The 20716-nt window shown below is 38.5% G+C and overlaps 1 protein-coding gene across 6 annotated transcripts in view; it reads left to right on the forward strand.

Annotated features, from left to right (window-relative positions):
* Nucleotides 1-20716, forward strand: part of LYRM4 (LYR motif containing 4) — a 93596-nt gene that overhangs the window by 53552 nt on the left and 19328 nt on the right. The window contains exon 3 of one of the 6 annotated variants that reach the window (XR_008234043.1): nucleotides 9040-9156. The exons of the other annotated variants lie outside the window; for them this stretch is intronic. The gene's annotated coding sequence lies outside the window, so the exon portion shown is untranslated. The remainder of the gene's footprint in view (nucleotides 1-9039; nucleotides 9157-20716) is intronic. 6 annotated transcript variants of the gene reach the window in all.

The raw sequence follows: 20716 nt of genomic DNA on the forward strand, positions 1-20716 counted from the left end.
ACCATGTGAGGAAAGTAATCACAGCCGTGCTTTTGTTTTCTAAAAATGGGTTTGAAGGGTGCCTCCCTCGTATTAGGCAATTCCCTGAAAGATCACTTGGAGTCTATTTTTGCACTTCTGCAAAGAAGAAAAATATTGTTCCTCATATATGCAGAAAGCATAACTGTTTGTTCCAATACACAAGAAAGTTAGCTAGTTCTGCACACCTTTTCAGTAAGCTTTGATGTAGAATAGGGAAGATGGCACAGGTTATATATAACTCTGAAAGAGTGAATCCTGACAAATGCTTGCTCACCTTGTGATGATGCGTGTATAAGAGAAATTTAGTTTGTTTATTATCTGCTGTGGAATGACTGTCGCATAGGTCATGTCCACACAGGTGGGTATTCCTAATGATGCCCAGGCTGTTGCATCACCTTTTGGGTGTCAGATGCTTTGAAGAATGGGGAGAGCTGTGTGTTCCCTCACCAATCTCTTGTTCATTGCTGTTATCTGGCATCCGTTGAAACCATGGGCAACACTGAGCTATTAGCTGAATATCACCCAAGTTTTTAATAGGTGTGCAAGCCGGTTATAGTTATTACACCACAGGTATTGTTGTTGCATTATCTGCTGCCACCACCATGTATATCCCCAGTGACCTTTATAGAAGTAGGGTCACTTTCTCCACAAAAATATTTGTATCTTTTGCAGTTGGTTATTTGTGTGCGTGTGTGCATTTGTTTTTGTAGTACTGCAAGAGCATTCATGTTTCACTTCACAGATTGTTAGGACTACATCTACGGTGTTTAGATCTCAATTTTGCTTTGACAATCTCCTGCATCTTCTGAGTAACAGTGGCGTTCTGCTTTATAGTGTGCCTGGAAGTAAACAGCAGTTTTCAATAAAGCCTCCCAGTCTACCCCATTCTTTTATTATTATGAAAAAAATTTGAATGCATCATAGCCTAATGAATAAAACATACTGTTTTAAGTCAGCTTTACCTTCTGCAATAGAGTTGTATTAACCCTTAATGATATCTGAGAAAACGCGTCTTGATGGAGCTGTAATGTGGCTCTTGGCAACCAAAGCTAAAAGGTTTCTGTAGGCTGAAACAAAATATACTTCAAACTCGGACGGGAACAAGGTCAGAGATCTGGTGTGGCATTATAAGAAGCCTACAGTGAAACCTGTGATTGTTTCTGATTGTAAATTAATGGAGAATTCTTCACAGTAATGGTCATCACATTAGCATAGCAGTGCTGCTGTGGCAGTGAATTGTGTTTTTTAAGAACCATAGCATTACGTCAAGAGGATCATTACAGCTGAGCAATCCAACCAAAACACCCTGAACAAATGAAACTGCTTGTTTAACAGCACTCTGTCAATCAGTGCTGTATAACTACTTCATGGGTTCAGTCTGGAAAGGCATCTCTGAGGACCAAGGCATTAGGCAGAGAAGTAGCATAAGAGAAAGACTCAATCTGATAATAGTTACTGGATAATGTGGGTAATGTAAAACCCAACCTGATGCAGTTGTTTTTTGCATGACAACAAATTCTTTTAACATCACTGTTATGTAAAACGAGAAACCAATAAAGTTTCATTTCATGGGATTTACCCATACTAATAGGGACAGTAGTCAGTAATTATCTGTACTTTTTTTTTTTTAAATTCCCAAGGAGAGCAATCTTTTGTTAAAGACATACCAGGATATAAAGAGGTTTTTCTTCTTTTTTGAGATTGTTTACTGCTAAAACAAAGTTCATGCAAAAAACAATTGATTTATAAAAGCTTGACTTACTTTTCATTATCTTTAGTATGAGATTACATTGTATTAGTTGATGTTACCATGACACTAGCAAAAAAATTAGATTGAAAATTAGAATTATAAAAAAAGGTACCACCTGTAAGTTTGGTGCTAGACTTTGCTCGTGATGGTGAAGTAATTCAGTTACTACAAAATGACTTTAAAAAGTGTAAGTCTATAGTTTTCCCTCCAATTCCCTTTCTATATTTTTGTAGGTGACTTCTGGCTTTTTTTTAAACTAAACAACAAAAAAAGGCTGGGCAGGATACTTTCTTTTCCAAATACATAGGTAAACAACAGGACTAGCTAATATACCTGTTACAGTGGATTTATTTTTCTTTAATCCCCTGAAAATATATTGCTAAAGCCTGCCAATTGTGGCTGGGTCTCCTTTGGTCCTTTGTTGTTGAAAGTTTACATCAGTGTCCAGAGGTCTGTGGGATCACTCGCTGTTTAAACTTTTCGGGGAAATTAGGATATGTTCAAGCTACTGTTATAGCTGAGGGTAGCCCAGTCAGCATCTTCATGGTGGGTTGTAAGATGATGAATTGAACATACAGAAGAAGGAAATTGGAGGAATCTTCAAAATCGTCCTTATGCAAATATTTGGACATTATCATGTTTCTATAATTTTTTCCTGAAAACCATTTTGAAGGAGTTGGGGAGGGGAATTAGCCAGGGTATATAGTTACAAGGCAGTCTGAATAGCAGAAATCTGTATTCATATCTTATTTTGCAGGCAGAGCTTTCCTGAATGTTAGTAGGGAACAAGGGGTCTCATATAAAGACAGAACATGGCAGAAAATTCTGGGGAGAATGCAGAACAATTTTGGGGAAATATTCTGATGTATTTAATTCTTGCTGTAATTAAATGGTCTTTCAGAGCAATAATTAATGTGGAATCCAGAGGTTCGCTGTCAGAACTGTTTCTTTCATGTTTATACAGAATTGATTGAAACTAAATTGTATTTATATGACAGAAGTTCTAAAAATACAGAATGCTCTGTAAACCCTGTTTAATTCAGCAGATAAATGTCAAGTCATCTTTTGTGTCATTGGTTATGCATTTTTAACATTGTTTTTAGATGTTGGCATTATGTATTTTATTCTATGGGAAAAAAAGAAAAGAGGGGCTTTCTGGGCTTGTGAATTTTATACTGCTAGAACCAGAAATTTCTCCTGAATCTGTCTTTCCATAACAGATTAGAACAGCAGCCTCTCTGATCTCTTGGGTTATGTAATTACGATTTTGTTAGTCTTTACTGAGCTAGTGTTTGAGGCGATACAGAATTTAGAAGTGCAACCCATCAGCAGTTTGCTGGATTCTAGTTTCTGCATGCAGAATATTAAGGAAGTATGAATGACGTTTAATAAAATACATTGAGGCATTATGCAACTATATATTGCTGCCTCAAAAATATTACAAGTATTTTGTAGAAAATTAAAGGCTATCATCCTATTCACATGAAATATAAAATCCATCTTAAAATTCATAAACAAAATCTAATTATGAATGCCAATATATGGAATTAAAGGAAGGAAGTAGTAGGACGCAGTTTTTCAGTGCATCCTTTTTAGTGGTTTTGCCATACAAAAAGTACAAAGGGAGAGGAAGCATTACAAGATGCAAGGCAGAGTCTCCCCTAGCTCTCCTTTGTTCTCCGCCACCTCTCCAACGTTCCTACATGTTCTGCTGAGACGGGCTGGTGCGTGCCGGCTTCATGGAGGAAGTTCATTTTGGAAATGAAGCATTAAAGGGAAGTAGTTCAAGCTGCTGCTTTTGGAGAGGAGGAAGCCTTGTTAATAGGAGAAATGATGAAAGGAAGAGAAGACTTAGGGACACAAGGGTTAAGAATGAATTAACAGGTAGAATGAAGCAGGGTGGTAAAGGAAATATAAGTATTGGTTGTTGCTGCATTCCCCCAACTGCTTAGGATTTTCACCTCCCTGATATTATTTATGTGGGTTTGACCACCATTACATATAAACAAAAACCAGAGAGATGCAAGTCTTTCCCAATTAGTGTCTGCCTAAGAAATAACCTACTTTTTAATTATGTCTCTATTTCTTCTATCTTGCTGTCCTGAATCTGTCAGTTTTACCACCTCCTTTGTAAATTATATGCCCTGATGTCAGGCAAAAAATTTTACCCTGTTTTATAGTTGGTTATTTGATACAGATACAGAATCACACCAGTGTTACAGAGACATTTTTCAGCCTGTGGTAGTTGCACCTATTCTGCCCATCCTACCGTGGTACAAGACATGTTAAATCAGAGCAGGTTCTTTAAGAAACACTTTTGTGTTTCTGCTTGAAGATGTATGTTAATCTGGTACATAAGTAAAATGAAAAAGAAAGACCCCACCAGGGTTTTCCTGTGCTTTCCCCCAGTGTAATTAAGGTCTGGTGTTGACTTCACAGTTCAGCATATTGGTATTGGTCAATGACACTAACTCTGTTAGAAACCAAGGGAAATTTTTTTTTTCTTTCCTTTTTAAATTAAATTGTTTGGCTGAAGTGTCCAATTAGCACTCGTCCAATTACAAGATAACCTGGTGAAGGAAAGCAGGAAGTGATACATGTTGCTTCTTAAATAGAAACTTCATTTTATTTTTAATCAGTGCTATTAAGGAAGACTTCCTTGGGAGTAGGCTTCACTGAGGGTTTGTTCATTATCAGCTCAAGGTGAAGCCAAAGGGAACCTTTCTTATTTTATACCAGAATTGATTTAAAAAAAAATAAATAACAAGTGCATGCACAGGGGGTTGGTGCATATATTTAAAAGTGAAGTTGTCATTGGTAACGCAGCTGATTTCCTTTGTTGGAAAAGTCATTGCATTGTTCATTACTTACCTGAAGTGAAAGGTTAATGGCCTGTAGCGATCTGAAGAAACCCCTACAAAAATGCACAGCAAGGATCTAATATTGTTATACGGTAGTGCTTCTATATACTTTTTCTCAGGTAAGACAGACATAGAAGATAGCTGTTGCTGTTCTAATAAATATATATGATGTAAAGTAGTACCCAGTATACTGGAAAATGAAAAGGCTCCTGCTACTGTCAAACAGACAGCTGTCACCAAGGGCACAAATTTTGCTTGCTTTATTGATGTTTGCAAAACGTGCTGGCTATACTTTGTATAGATCTGCTGCACTTCTTTTCCTTAAAAAGCATCTTTGTTGTAGTAGAAGTAACTTATTTTGTAGTGAGGCTGTTGCTTTAATTGCTTTCTCAATAGCTTAAAACTGTTACCTTTGGCACATTGTTTTTATTTCTTGCAGTTTGAACACAATTAAAAATGAGATCTTGTGTAGTACGTTTGATATTGAGGTATTCCGAAGAATATTTTTGGCTCTCGAGCAGAATCTTGAACGCTTCAGAGAGATCAATTAGCTGCCTCGCTGAGACGTGCCTGTGATGTAAGATTAAGCCAAGTCACTCAGCAGCTCAGGGAAGAAAATGCAGGATATGTGTTTCAAACCAAAGAAGAATTTCGTGGGGTTAGACTGCAATCATCAGTCTGTAGTTGAAAAAAGCTCTAAGTTGGCACTACCTCTGGAAACGACAGACCTGCCTGGTCCCTCGTGTGGGTATAAGTAGTTGGTGTGGTACATGGGAAGGGGGATTAGGCTGGCTAGGAAGCAGGTTTTTTGCAGGCAGGTACCAGAGTGGTTAGCCTGGCCACTTTCCCAGTCACTTCACCAAACAGCTGTACAGATGTTGGTGTCAGCAGGAGCAGAGTGGGGAGGAGAAAATGCAAGAAGTGGCATGACTGCTTTTTTTGAGTGACAGTGATAGCCAGTAACAGGATAAAACATGCATCAAATGACAGCCACTGATTTTTAAAAGCTGTGGAATAACATTCCTCATCTTCTGAAAGATGCAACTGGAGCTTAATCGAAGGTGTACAAAGAGCATCTTTCAGCAGTAGTGCTGGTATAAGCAGTTCCACTTTGGAGAAACTGGAGGTTGGTTTCCCGGTGCAAGCATCTAGGCAGCCCCCAGACCGGAGGATCAATCACTTACAAGCGCTTTGTGGCAGAGAGTCAGGCGGCGGAGGGGAAGCCCACAGTGACTGCACTGCTACAGAGAAATGTCAACCAGACCGCGCAAGCGGGGACAGCTTCAGGGCTTTTGCTTCTCAGGGTTTAAAGATAACAACAGGCAAATGGTCCCCAGTGCTTCTGAGTAATAATTCTGCCAGGACTAACTTGAAATAAGTGATGCCACATATTAAATCATTGGAGACCTTTCCTGCAGCACTCAGATTTTCCTCTCATGCTGACCATTCTCAGCTGGGCCATAGCTTGAGAGGAGATAACATTGCATATTAAATATGTATCAGCAGCTTCAATTTATTTAGTGCCAGATGCTGCCAAAATGTCTTTTTTGTCAATGATATTAGCATAGGTATTGGAATACTGTGTGAAATTTCTTTTTAATCTGCCTACAAGCCAATAGCTGAATGTTACTGTAGATCAGTCTGCTGAACCTAAAATTATTGCTTTGGTCTAACTTTTCCACATGAAAAACCTCTAGAAGGCACAGAACTTTAACTTGATTTACTTGAGTGGTATTTGATGAACTTGTAAATTTTGACCATGTCACTTAATAGAGATGTATATTTTCCTGCCACAATGGAAAATTTTTGAACCCAGTTGTCTTCCTCTGTTTTTGTACTTGCCTTCCTCCCCAGTTGTCTTCCTTCCCCAGCATCCTCATTTCACTTACTATAAATTGTTCCTTTCTTCACGTTTGGTAGTTTTTGCTTAATTAGTTACAGAAGGCACTCTACAAATATTTAAACTTTGTTGCTGTACTGAATGAGAAGTGGGGCTGGGGAAGAGCTTTGAGAGTATAGACAATGGAGAGCAGCTGAGCTAGGTTTGGTGAAAGTTGCTGCTGAAAGTTGCTGCTACCTCAACTGAGGTGCAGTAACCAGCTGCGGGTATATCCCTAGCCTGCTGCAGTGCAAATAAAAACTATTAGTACCTAAGTAAGCTTACTTCATTTTGCATCGTGGTAGACTAGGAGCACAGGTGCAGTCAGTTGCTGTACCTCAGCTGAAAGGTTAGAACTTCTTAGCCACTCTGATGTGTACTTAAAATTGTTCAGACCATGTGTTGTGGTAGAAATGCTTCTTGGGAATGGGGGTGTGAAAACCAGCTTGTAAATTAGCTTTGGGAAAAGTGCTCAGTGAAAAGCTTGTGTGGTGAAACTGATTGCCCTAAGGCAAGGAAAAAAAAAAGTACACATGTTATCCTGGGAATTGCAAGGAAAACTGCAGGCTTGCTCAGCACTGTTGCAGCTCACAAATACATCTCTACCAAAGCAATGAAATACACCATTTGTGTGTGACTGTTGGATTGCACAGAATTGCCCTTCAGCTGTATGTATTAATTCTGGTTTTAGCTGCCATTCCTTAAAGGAATAGCATAAAAGGGAAGAACAAATCACTTTATTTTCCATACATATCTTTAAGTATTTTCTTTCTAAGTAATCATTTTCTACTGCAGTGAATAATTTGTCAATCCCATTGCTGCTACCTGTGAGTTAGCCTTCTTTTGACTTGTCAGTTTGCAGCAGCCTTTCTCTAATTATGTATGTAAATAAATCTGGGTGCACCACCTCAGATAATAATGCTTGTCTGCAGAAAGATGTTTGCTTTTTAATTTTTCCCATATTTAGTTTACATGCTATTCATTTTACTCAACTGATGAGATCCCTAAGTAGAACAAGAGTGGACAGCAGGTTACATATTAATAGAGAATAATAGTTTTCAGCCACAAGGACCTGTCTAAAGAGAAGCCTTTACAAGGTTTTGTGAATCTTTCCGAAAGCATTAGTGGTTGAACTCTTGCTTTTCACTCTGAAATTGCAGGTTGTATACTGTGCCCCTGCTTTTTGTGCTAGCAATTAGAGTAGTCTCTATTGTGAATAGATTAAATATTGTAAATATTACAAATTAACTTTCTTGTTGTTTTGGAAGGTTTTGTGGTACTTTTACATCTGTGCTGCAGGCTATAGTTTGGTTGACATGTTTTCAGTGTCAAAATAAGCAGCTCCTCACCTTTTTTGTGATAGTGTCTCAATTCGTGAAGCCAAACCAGTGATCTAGATCAACAAAGCTGATCCAGCTGAAAAGTAACTTGTTTTGTCGTCGTGGAAGATGAAAGGCATCATTCAATCACCAGTTTATTTTTTTAGCGTTTGTTAGAAAATTAGTTATCTTGCTCACCTCATGCCCATGCAAGTATTTATCGTAATAACTGAGGAATAACAGGTGGTGACGGAAGGACCTGCTGAAGTTGGTACAAGCAGTTTGACCACCAAATAGGTGTGGGCTCAAACATCACCATCCCCAAAAGGTACAGTCTATCTGGGGAGCTGAAAAAATTGAGACAATGTCTGCATTAATGCATAGAGCAGATCTGTAGAAACGTATCAGTAAAGGAAAATACTTTGTGTCAAGAACCTGATGCCTGCATTGTATATGCTTTGGGTTTTGGTTTTTACTGTGGACTAGCTCTTGTCTAGCCCGATGCCTTAATGCTCAGTTGCTGCTGGAGCACACTTGGCATGGTTCTGGAGAAGATCTCCCAGGCGGTTTAGTCAGAGCAGAATCCAGCCCATGCGTTCCGAGATGCTGGGCCACGACGTGGAGCAGAGCATGGAGGATGAAGAAATTCACGTTACGAGTGCGCTCCACGTACAAAGTAAAACCTCAGTGTACATGCACTCCGCGAGACTTACTTGTCCACAGCAACAAGAGCGTGTGGTCGAACAAGGAATGAGCGATGGCCTTCTGGGTCCTATCGTCACGTTATAACTTCTCAGCAAGCTTCCTTCTGAATTGCCTTTGTTACTGAGAGAAACCTTAATGTATAATAGGAGGATGGCTTAATAATTAGCAGGCTCTAGCTATATACACAAGTGAATTGTGCTTCTGCCAGTGTGAGAGTTCAGCAGTTAGTACCTGTGACACCAGTGATATGTCTAATTGGTGTATTGATACTAAGAAGCATGTGATGGCGTAAAGCACAGGACTTTCATTACAGTTTTGGCAAACCTGAACTGAAAGAAAAAGCAGCACAGACTGCTGAAAATACTGGTAAAATATTCCATGTCATGTCTGCAAAAATCATTAAACAGTGGTTAAAGAAGTGTTATTAATGTGTCAGATTCACTTGGGAAGTTACGTTTCTGTAATGTCCACTAAAACAATGATACTTCTATTTTTGTTTTTAAGTGGAGCCCTTGCCAAGTGCAGACGTGTTTCTCTGCAGCCATGAAATGGCTTTATTGAGAGTAAAGAAGATGCAGATTCTCTCAGTGGCTTCTGTTTTACTTCTGCCAGCTCAGCACAGTAAGCAAGCATGGCTGTTGTTTTCTGTCCACCATTGCCAAAATTCAGTCTTATCAGTCTTATAGAGTTTTCACAAAAGTGGCATGTTGATTTCATGCTGACAGTAAAAGATGATGACAGTTTTTATATGGTAAATCAGAAGATCAAAATGTGACCTACTTACCATGACATGTTGTAACACACAACCAGCTTAAATGCAACATTTCTTAGGAAGTGAACGTTCGAAACTTTCTGCAGAACTTAGGAGGACTCGGCTGTACAATGCTTTGATCAAGACTGTTTTTAGAGCACAGTACATATGATTAGCCAATGTTTCATCATGGGTGCTGAGTGCTTCTCACATTACTGCAAGAAACAAGGCAAAATCTTTCAACTTTTTTGGCTGCAGAGTTAAAAAGCATGGCTTTATCACAGTGTGTGACAAAGTTGGCACAGCACTGATGGACCCAGTAATCGCATCTTCTCTGGAATACTAACAAAATCCTTTACAAGCATCGCTAGAATGATACAGGGTCATTTACTGATCTTTAGTCTCCATGAAGAACCGCAGTCTTATTGATTCATCTACCATTTACAAGCCTCTCTCTTGCTCTTAAAACCCCTTTTTACTGGTACCGTTTGGTGGTTTCTATTTGGTTTATAGGTATATTTCCTCGTTCTTCAGTGGCAAAGATGTAACACATGTGAATAGGTAAGCTTATAAATCCGAAAATTTCCATGTGAATTCAGTCTCTCCAATTAAATTTATTTTCTGGATACATGGATACTTTTGAGCTTGCTGAGGCAGACAGTTTATCTTGAGCTGAAGCAGCTTCTGTTTCTAGAAAATTTAGGAATAGTTTGAATTATCTCTTTTTAAAATTCTTTTATATCTCAAATTTAATAAAAAAATCATACAACCAAATTTAAAAATTATCCCATAAACGAAGTTTGATCCCACCTAAAGCACATGGGAATTTTGCTAATGGATTCAGCGAGAACAGGATTTAACTTCCACCTTTTCCCCCACTAAGTCTGTAGAACAAGACTCTTCCTGAAAAGTACATCCTTTATAATAATGAATATACAGATCCCTGAATCAAGGTTTAGTAGGGCTAAACCACCACTGCTAACTCTTCTTATTTGTCCTATAAAATGTTGTCTCCACATGTGCTTTTCCTGCTAAGCTCTACTGCTGTTATTTTTGCACATGATGAGTGCACTGGAATCTTGGCCGTGCAGCTGCAGCTCCATTTATATATTATATCTGGCAGGTTTCTGCACCAGCGGCTGTGTGATGAGACCTTGGTAACTAGAAATAAACTGAGCTAATGCTGTGCCTTGTACCTCCTAGGACAGAAATGCTGTGGTTTTCCTCAGTTTGGATGAATTCATTGTGTGTTTCTTGTTTTATAAAGAGCACGCTAGGAGAAAGAAAAATAAGAGCTCCTGGAAAGATCTGTATGTTAATGCCTCTGTATAGGCCTTGTGTAAAATACGTGCTGAGTTCCAGTCAAAGGCTTACTCGTATTTGGTGTGAATTTCAGTCTGTTTCTAATGGATGCAAATGTGAGTAGGCAGTTTCCTCGAGTAGTCTCAGGAGTTTGAGAGTAGTGTTTGTTGGTAGTAAAGGCAGACTGAAGCCGAAACACAATTTTTGAATTTTTACATTGCTCCAAAGGACACTTGCATGTTGATTCTTAGGAATTTTAAGTAAGCAATGTGTTGAGAGATGAGCATCTGAATTTCAACATGATCGTACCTGAAAAGATCTGTTGTTTCTTTCACTTAGTGTCATTTATCTCAGCAAGTGACAAACTTTTAATATTTTTAGATGTTTTGGAAAGCATCATCACCAGTTTGGCCTGGATGCCTTACACACGCTCTTTGGAAAGTGTCACTATCACTGTGGAGGAATGCACTTTCTTATAACGAGACTGTTTTACAGTTACTCATTTTTCAGAAATGTATAGGTTCATTCTCTGGTATGAAGCAATTTTTTACTACAGTTATGTTGCCCTTGCAAAAAATATATATATTCAAATCATCCTGGGGGATTAGATTCCTATTTGCTAACTAGTAGAAGCTTCAAACAAGCCTTAGCTTTTTTTCCCATAGTTAAAACAACTGTGTTGCATTTGCAAATCAGTGGCTTTAAATCTTTTTAAAGAGCAGATCCATGGGAGATGCTTCAATGTTTTGTTTAAGTTGCTGCCTTTTGTGCACTATTGAAGCTGATGCTTTTACAGGTATGCACTGGCAATCAGTAACTGCAACGTTGCTGTTTTGGGAGTGTCAAATTCTAGCAGATTCTGTACATCATTGTCCAGCAACTCTTTTTACTTTAATTTGGTTCTGGATAAGGGATTTACATTGTAAGTTAAGAGCTTAAAATGGTACTTGTAGTTTTTATATTGATTCACTTGTCAATTTGCGAAGTACCCTCCTTTCCACTACCCTCTCCTAAGTATCTGCTTTTCAGTATTCGCAAGTGAAAGTTTTGTACATTGGTCCACCTGTAAATAAATAGTTTATAATTTCATTTCACTAGCAGCATCCACATTTTCTGGGTAGTCAAAACAAGAGAAAAACAGGTTGTGCAGCCAATTCCCACTGTAAACACTCTAGACTAAGCAATAAACTTTTGGAGGAGCAGGGGTGGAGAGCCCGTCTTTTTGAACTCTATAGCACTTTCAGGAGGTTCAGGCATGACTCATGTCATGCAACCAGCAGCACATTTTGTCAAAACCAGGGATGCTGGGTGGGCCAATAAACCCCCAGGACTTGTGAAGCTTGTTCAGGGATGCAGCTGAACTCCCTCCCGGCTCTGACTGTCTTTCTGTGTTCAGCCCAGTATGCAGTGTGCGCACCTACCAGCTCTCTTTAGCTGCGGAGTCTTGTAGGACTGAGTGCGTTGGCTACCACGCCTGTACCAAATGCCCAGCTTTCTGAAGCTGCTTGGATTGTAGCGAACTGAATGTCTTTGTCATAGCTGGAGAGGTGTGTAAACAAAAATATGAGGAGTCAGTGAGAATTGATAGCACCCTACTTTCTTTGATTCCCTATAATTCTTCCAGTAGTATTTATGTGTTCTTCATTTTTTCTATACATACTCTTCTAACTCTTCACAGTTCACAAGTTAATATTCACATAATTAAGGGGAAATTTTCCAGTGGATCCTTGCAAAATATTTCAAGTGGCATAGAAATGGTAAACAAAAAACAACCAAACTATTTCTTTCCTCCTTCACCCCAGAATACAGCTTCTTAAAGATGAAGCAATTAGTACCATCATGTTGCCTAGAGACAATATCACAGTTCCCACAGTATTTTTTCTTCCTTGTCTTTGGGACCTTGTGCAGGTCACTTCATAATCTTCTATCACAAGTTATTTAAGTCCAGGTATTATGTCAGTACATTTTTTCTACTCCCATTGTTCTAGTTTCATCTTTCTAAATATCTTCTGCTAGCTTATGGCTGTGAATGTAGTCTAATGTGAAGGTCTGTTCTGCATATTCTACACCTGATCCAACCTGTATCACCTAGTCCTCATTTTCCAATACTCATCTGATCAATTCCCAGCTGTTACTCAGTTTCTAATATCTGCTGTGAAACCCCAAAATGGACAAGCTATTTATGTGCTTTATTTACAGTTTACAGAAATTGGCCAGTAAGAAAGTACAAAAGTGAATTCCCTTTTCCTTTTCCTCCAGGACAGTTTCAGTCCAAAGGGCAATAAAAACCACTATGAAGAATATTGCTATTTTTGTGATGGCACAGGATTTACAATCTGATAGCTGGATGCCATTATAAAAGAAGGTGAAAAACAAAGCAGGAACTGGTGGGGATTGGTTGCTTGGTTAGGGGTTTTGGGGTTTTATGGAAAGGCTTGTCAAACTATAAGACGATCCCAAACTCCAGTGGATCATTTTTAAAAATGTAAGGTACTTGATCTTTCTGTCTTTAAAATTTCTTCTTTTGAAGTATTAAGATGATGGTGACTAGGATCTTGTCCTTTCTTTCTTTCCTACTTGTAATTCTTGGTCAGAAATGTCAAGTGTTCAAAAACTGGTCTATGTACATTTCTTGTGTGATCCTTTCAAGGACAAGAATGAAATTCACAGCACTTTTGCCAAGATGGGTTTCAACTGCGAATGTGGTTCAGAGCCCAGCAAATAACAATCCACATAAATAAGCTTTCTGTCTTTGTAAGAACCAGGCTCTAACCATGAAGACAGTAATAGCCATTTTGCTATTAATTTTGTATACGATACAAAGGCTCAGTACCAAAAATCCTAGAAATTGGCCTCCAAAAGGCAGGCATGTTTCATGCTGTCTTCCATTGTTAATGCTAATAAATGTTGCTTCTGGGTTTGTATATGGTAGAAATCCTCCTACTTCATTTACGTATCTCTAAAGAATGGATGAAATTCACTATCAGCAAACTAAAGCAACAGCAGTCATTATGAATTCAGTTCATTTCACTAAGGTATTTCTTGCTTAAATAAATACCATGGGACATTACATTCAACCATGTTGTGAAACTGGATGATAATAATTCTTTGTTCAGTCATATAAAAGCTTCCTGTTACCTCTACTCAGCAGAACAGGGTCAACCACAGAGTCAGAAAAGAACAGGATGGTAGCTTGATGGATCTTAAAGAATCATAACTGTTATGCAAGAGCAATTTTTTTTCTAAATTGACTAGGTATTCCAAACTAGTGGGACCTGGAACGTAATAGTACTATTATATAAGCTGTCCTGTATAAACTCACAACAACAGATTCTCTTCCACACTAACATTTCTATTATTTAGAGGCTATAGCAGTAGGTAAACATATCCTAATTTTTGGTGGTGCAGATGGAAAGGTGTAGTCATTTAGGTCTGCACGATGTTAGGTATATCAGAGAGAAAAGTACAGACAGAATCATAGCTTATGTCCTAATATGCCCTTTATTTTCTCACAAGAAAATATCTTATAATGCTTCTAAATCCTGCTGCTAGTTCTACTGTAGAGCAGTGGAACATATTACAGTGTGCATCCAAACAAGCACGAAATGAAGCATGCTAATTTTAGTCAGGGTGGCTCAGAAGGTCAAATCTTAGCAATATAATGTATAGAAGAACACCCACTCACTGCCACCTCTTCTTCTCCCATATGAAAACCTGTTTTAGATGAGGTTCTGTTGTGCTATTTAATACACAAAGTGGAGTTCATAGTTTGAATATGTGCAGAATTAGAGTTTGTTTTCATGTATCACAAATGTTTTTAATAAATATTGCAGGCTTGATATTGCTGGAGAGTGTTTTTACCATACACTTTATGTTGGGGAGTTGCCTAGCAAGTTCAATGAAATGAAAATATTTGCTCTGGCATGCAAGCAAGTTCTAAAAGAGCTTAGGCAATATTTCTGCTGCAGAAAATGTCGATTTAGACCTGCCCAAGTTCTGCTCTAACTTGTGAATTTGTTTTTTCTAAAATGAAATCAAGTTGTTTGATTGTTCCTTGCTTTTCCTTCCATGCTGAATTAGAATTCTGTTATCAGATATGCTGCATGGTTCTGTGTTTTATTTCTTTGTTGTGTGTTGGTTGTTTTTTTTATTTCAAGGCCACTTTATGCTTACTCAGAAAATACAGCAGGAAAATAACCTAGGGAATTTGAGCTGTGTGTTAAAAATCACCTATTAAATGTAACCCGGTTTAAGTTACTCAGTTAATTAACATATATGAGAAGTAGATTGGTGATTCTATTTTGCATCTTAGTTTATGTGGGCAGAGAAGAACCTGTACAGATACTTGTACTTTCTGCAGCCACAGTCTCTTGGCTATCGAGGAAGGTCAGTAAGGTGAGGGGACCTAACGGCGTCAGAACCCTTGCATTTCCTTTACAAAGGTTAAGAAGATTAGTGTATTCATCAATATGACGTTATTCTTAATATATTTGGCATGAAATGCTAGTATTCTACAGGGTGAATTTTGTTTAGTTTTACATAATAAAATGCTGCTAGATTTCAGGGCACCAACATTTGTCATGCATTTGACACACAATATAAAAGTTAGAAGTTAATATATTAAGTTATGCTTTGCTGAAGAGAGAGAGATTGGATATCATTCATTGCACAGAGTTGGAGCGAGTGAAGTGTTCCTAGTCATGAACTAGTTGTAAAAACTAAAGTACTTTGTCAGGAAGGAGGGACATGGACAAAGGCTGGAAACCTGTCTGCCATCTTGTAAGGAAAGGAAAAGGTGAGATGAAGGAGGAAGAGAGAGAGATATCTTTGATATAACCTGCCTCAGTGGACACAGGTTAATTGTGGTTTTTCTTTTATCTCCACATCTGTGTCTTTAATAAATGTTTGCATGTTTTTAGTTTTGAATTTTATGAATTAATAACTGTATGCCCACTTTATTGTAATTTGGATTGATGCTGGATAACAACAAAGCATAAAATGAATCTGTAGACCAGGAGCATAGAACATGTTACATGTCCTTGTCCACCAGCGTATTTTTCATGATACCGGAAGATTAACGACAGGGGACCCATTTGAGCCGCTTGAGCCATGCAGTGAGTTGGCACTGCAAAAACTAGCCGAGGCAACAGAGTTTTCTTCTACTGCCTCTTGGTTACATTCCTGATGTGGATCAATGTGTGTTAGGGTACACACTCGAACACCAAAGATTGCGGGGAAAGTAAGTGTAAAAGTGTATACACTTTTCTCTTGTCTCTTGCAACCTGAGAGACTACTGGAAGGTTGTATCAGTACATTATAACTGAGAGAAATGGATATTTTTTTCAGTGACAAATAATGGCAGTGTTTCCACTTGGCTCTAAGTTCTGTTTTTGAACCATCAGTCTCATGCCTAAGAACTTGAGCTTGCAAAAAAATCTAGTCATTAGATACCTACCTACTCGCCTGGGATAATACCATATGGAACAACGCATGCTTTGAGAAGCCAGGGATTTCTAATAACAAATGCAGTCATTTCCCCATTTCCTGTCCAGAATATATCATCCTTTAATAGCTGCAGTTTGGAGAAATTGGTGAGGTATGTAATCTCCTCATACATGCACAGCCTCTGGCGTTATTTATCCACGGCCTCGTCTTCTACAGGAACTGGAAGTTTTCAAAATTTGGGAAGTCTTAGCTGCCAGTGTAGGTGTGTAACTCAGCAGCCACGCTTGAAGTCTTGAGACAACTCTGGAGAAGTTAGTTTTGTTTTGCATGTTTGAACTTCTTTCATGGTTAGAAGAGGAGATCTGACAGGACTGTGTGCCTGGAAGGTCCACGTCTAAGCTGTTTCCTTCCTGCAGACACCACTAGTCATTTTTACTTGGTGCTTGCTTTTGCAAGGCCTTTGTATTCATGTTATTGCAGTCATAGTTGTACTACAAAAGAACATTTCTAAGTTGTTCTGCAGCTGCAAGAAAATACTGTTTAGGAAGCTTCTTGCTGGCATTCTTAAAAGGTCTCCTAAGTATACCCATCTTCTTACAATGTTCAGTAGCAGAACAATGATAATGGAGTAGTGACCTGACCAGATCACTGTCTTCAATTGTTCAGTTGTAAATCATCATCCATATTAGAAATTATCAGCCTTTGCCTTGTTCTCTTGCTCTCTTTGGATCAGGAACTTACATCAACAGAAAAATCTGTAAGGATGAAAGTTATAATTGGTAATGAATATTTTAGACAAAATAGTAACATTTCACCTTCATTTGTGCACTGCTTGGGTCCTCTGATTTCTCAAATTTTATCAGTTTATCCTGTGTATCCTGACTCGGAGACAGCAGCATGGATCCGATCAGCAGGAACTAAAAGTAGCTTGTGAGTGCTGACAACACTCTTCTCAATGTCAAGTGGACCTGACAGCTGACAATTTTTTGTTTACATGCAAATACTCAAGTTTTCTACCAGAAAGTTTAACCAGGTAGGGATTAAAAAAAGTTGGTGTTACTGCATTACATCACAGCAAACTTGTGAAATTTAACTGATCCATTTGGCAAAATGTTTTGAATTACCTATGATGAAATGTGCTGTAACAGAACTGAAAGTATTTTTTCCAAATTACTGATTTAAGAAAAAAGTTTGCAGTGCTGAAAATGCTACACAATGTTTAATATAAAACACTAAAAAAGTGAGAATTGGAAGCTGTAGTAACAAGTAGAAATCAGTACCCAGTCCATTTCAGTTGTTACAATTGCACTGATTATGACCTGAAAACTGCTTTCTCTATAGGAATCTATTTACCTAATTATTTTTAAGTAGATAATATTTTATTTCTGTTTGCATTATTTGCTGCTTTATTAATTAAGTCCATGCATCTACCTGTCCTGTGTATTAATTTCTCAGTAAATTCTACTAATTAAGGAACATAAGTCAAGGATTTTCTGGTAAATAGCTAAAGATCACTACAAGCAGCATGCTGCATACATTCAAATAAAGCATTTAGGAGTTTTATTAGCTGCCTTAAGGACTCTATTGCCAGGTGCTAGATGAACTTTGAAGGTACAATCCACATACAGAAGCAAGTTCCAATAGATCTGGTTTTCATCATTAATCTTCTCAATAAAGTCAATGAAAGGAAAACAAAAACATACCTAAAGCTAAAACAATCTGAAGGAAGGCTTTGAAACAGCTTGTTGAAAGCTTGAGCTGCTACAATGCTGCTTGCTTGCAACCCAGCACTGGCCACCATCTGTAGGAAGCGGGCAGGGTGACTGTAGTTGCTTCCTCATCTAGCCTGGAGCCATCACCCAGAAACTCCCCAAATTAGCTGCCCTCTGGCTGCCATTCTCACAGTTGCCTGTTGTTGACAATGGGGAGAGGCTCAGCGTGTATCAGCTCTTGACTGATGCTGACAGTCCATACAACTCTTCATTACATGTCTTTTAGGGTAGGTCTGCTCGGGGTTGTGCTTATACTGGCAGTGCCCCCAGTTTACCTTTTGCACTGGGACTTAGCTGTTCTGACATAGGTGGAACTGAAGGGACGTGGGCAGCCATAAGAAAACTTGCCTAGAGCATCTCTTTTACATATGCAGTTGTAGGAGGGTTTTAATACCTTCCGTAGCCTGCCCCACTAGTTGGTTGTGACTGTGTTTGTGATGCATTTTTCTGGAGAAGCAAAGGAGTCAAGATCTGGAGTCTCGGTTCTTGCAAGTGGGAAGGAAATGTGCCAGTGTATGCTCTGCCTGAGGTACCGTTTTAGAGTCCCGGCTGTGTCGCATTGTGTATATGACTCATAACAAGCGGTATGGATGTGTCAAGGCACCCGCAGTGCCATCTGCTAACGCTTAGCATCGGGGAGCAGCCAGCGTGGGGCTGCTCCGCATGGGCTCCCTCCCAGCAGCGGTGCCCCGGGGCTGCTGCTCTCCAGCAGCGGGGAGGGGGCATGCTCCGGCACCCAACATTCAGAACTGGCTGCTAACACCAGCAGTGCCAAAAATCTCTTTAAAAAGAAAAGGGGGAAAAAAAAAAGTTCTGAAGTTGATGTTTAGACAAACATAATTTGTTAAATGGGCTGAACCTTAGTGGGTCTCGCTGCCTTCCACACCTCAGGACGCTTGGGAATTGAGGTACTTGCTTAGATGCTGAAATAGGAGCTAAAGCCCCTTTTACACATACGTTGCTGGTAATGCTGATGCCACCGCATGCTGTTGTCCTGTTGATCTTTTTTGTTGTTGCTCTTATACAGGCTGTTGGTTTTTAATCTCTTCAACAGCTGACATACTGTTTTACCATTTAATCATTCTGCCACTGTCCTTGCAGACCTCAGTGTTTCCATAAGGCAGCAACTGTCAAATATTAGCTAGGATTTAGTTATTTACTTTAGTTCTTTACATAAGGACTTACTTACAGCTAAGACATGCTTTTTATCTCTCCTGAAAGATACATTTACTTTCAAGGAAGAATGGATTAAAATGTGTTCTTTTTACTTAAAAACCGTTTGCTCCCTCCTTTTCTATGAGTGCTGACCTAGTGATGTAGGTTGGTCCTTTAAACAAATGAGGAAGGGGGGGTCTTTGGGGGGATGTGTCTATTTTTTTACAAAAACATGAAGTGGCAAGATTAAATGATCATTCTGGGCATTTAATGAGAGTGTTTAATCTTTTATTATAGAAGGTAGCTAACATTTTATTTCAAATACACTCATGCAAATGTAGAATTTAAAAGAAGTGAAGGTTCTATAGCTTAAATAGTTACAGCTTTATCTCGGGAATTACTGGCAATACTGTGGCTGCTTTAAAAGAGAGAGTAACATTGACATATTATGCTTGTCCCTTCAGACTTTAGTCTATCTGTTAATGTTATGAAGAGTGGAGTTCTTTTTGCTATTTTAAACATATGTCCATTAACTGTAACTATGCTATGGTTTCTAAGACTAAAAAGATGCTCAGAATTTCCTATTCATGTAAAAGAGAAGGAGAAAGTTTATTTTTATTAGATAGAAATCTGGAAAAAATTGTTGACAGGATTTTTTTTGTATGCTGAATGAAAAAGCACTAACTTTCCGTCATTCTTTTTAAAAACTGAATTTGGACCAGGTAGCTTTCCTCCTTGATAGGAAAAGCTTGTCAGCTAGACCTTTGGCACTGTTTGCTTTGTGCTATGACTCTATTATACTTCAGGGAGAATATTTTGAATCAGACAGTACCTTGTGGCAACAGTACAATCACATCCTCTCAAGGAGCACTTGGTGACTTGCTTGGCAAGGCAGCACTCCATAAATGATTGCCTCAGCAGGATTCAAACTAAAATTATTCAAAATGTTATCTGCTGCAACTCAATTTAGATGCAGGAGGACATTTTCCCTTTGTTACAATTTTATTACTATATCAGTTTAATTTTTTATTATTCAGGACTAAGTTTATCGGCTCATATTTCTTAAGCTTGTAGGACTGAACATTGTAAAATCAATATTTCTGCTAATTAAGGTGGTTTTGGGGAGTAGATAATCAAAAAGTATAGTGAATCATTAAAAACTTACATGCTAATATTGACTAGCATTATTGGCACAAAGAGACCAAATCTCTATGCCAGGGACTTTTTTCCTTCTTACATTTTTACAGCAGAAGCAAAACACATTCAGTAAAAAATGATGTTCTCAGCATTTAACAGTGTAGAGATGGTCCTTTATGGATATAAAAGCAAAATTCTGGGCAATTATATATAGCATTTTCTTTCCCATCATTTACCTTAGTAGTAAATGGTGCCTGACTTCAAGGGGTCTTACTGTGTTTTGAAATAAATGGAAAGCTCCTGCCTTTTACAAAAATAATGGATCATTTCTAATTTATTGCTAATTTTTGCCAGTATCTTTTTATCCTCCAAAAGATGGTTTCTTCTTGTCTGACATTGACTAATGTTTGGTTTTGGTTTATTTGTTTACATTATCTGTGGCCTACTAGTACTTGCTTCTGGCCTTCTCAAAGGGTGTTACTGAACAGACCTGTAAGTGATAGTTTGCTATCACGTTAGGAAATAGCTTCCCTTCCCCCAGTTCCCTTACCATGAAACTAGTGACTGCAGGTGGGACGCTGGATGCTGTTGAATGCCATCATCTTATTCTATGCATTTG

This window comes from Harpia harpyja, chromosome 1, assembly GCF_026419915.1.
Source record: "Harpia harpyja isolate bHarHar1 chromosome 1, bHarHar1 primary haplotype, whole genome shotgun sequence".
Lineage (NCBI taxonomy): Eukaryota > Metazoa > Chordata > Aves > Accipitriformes > Accipitridae > Harpia > Harpia harpyja.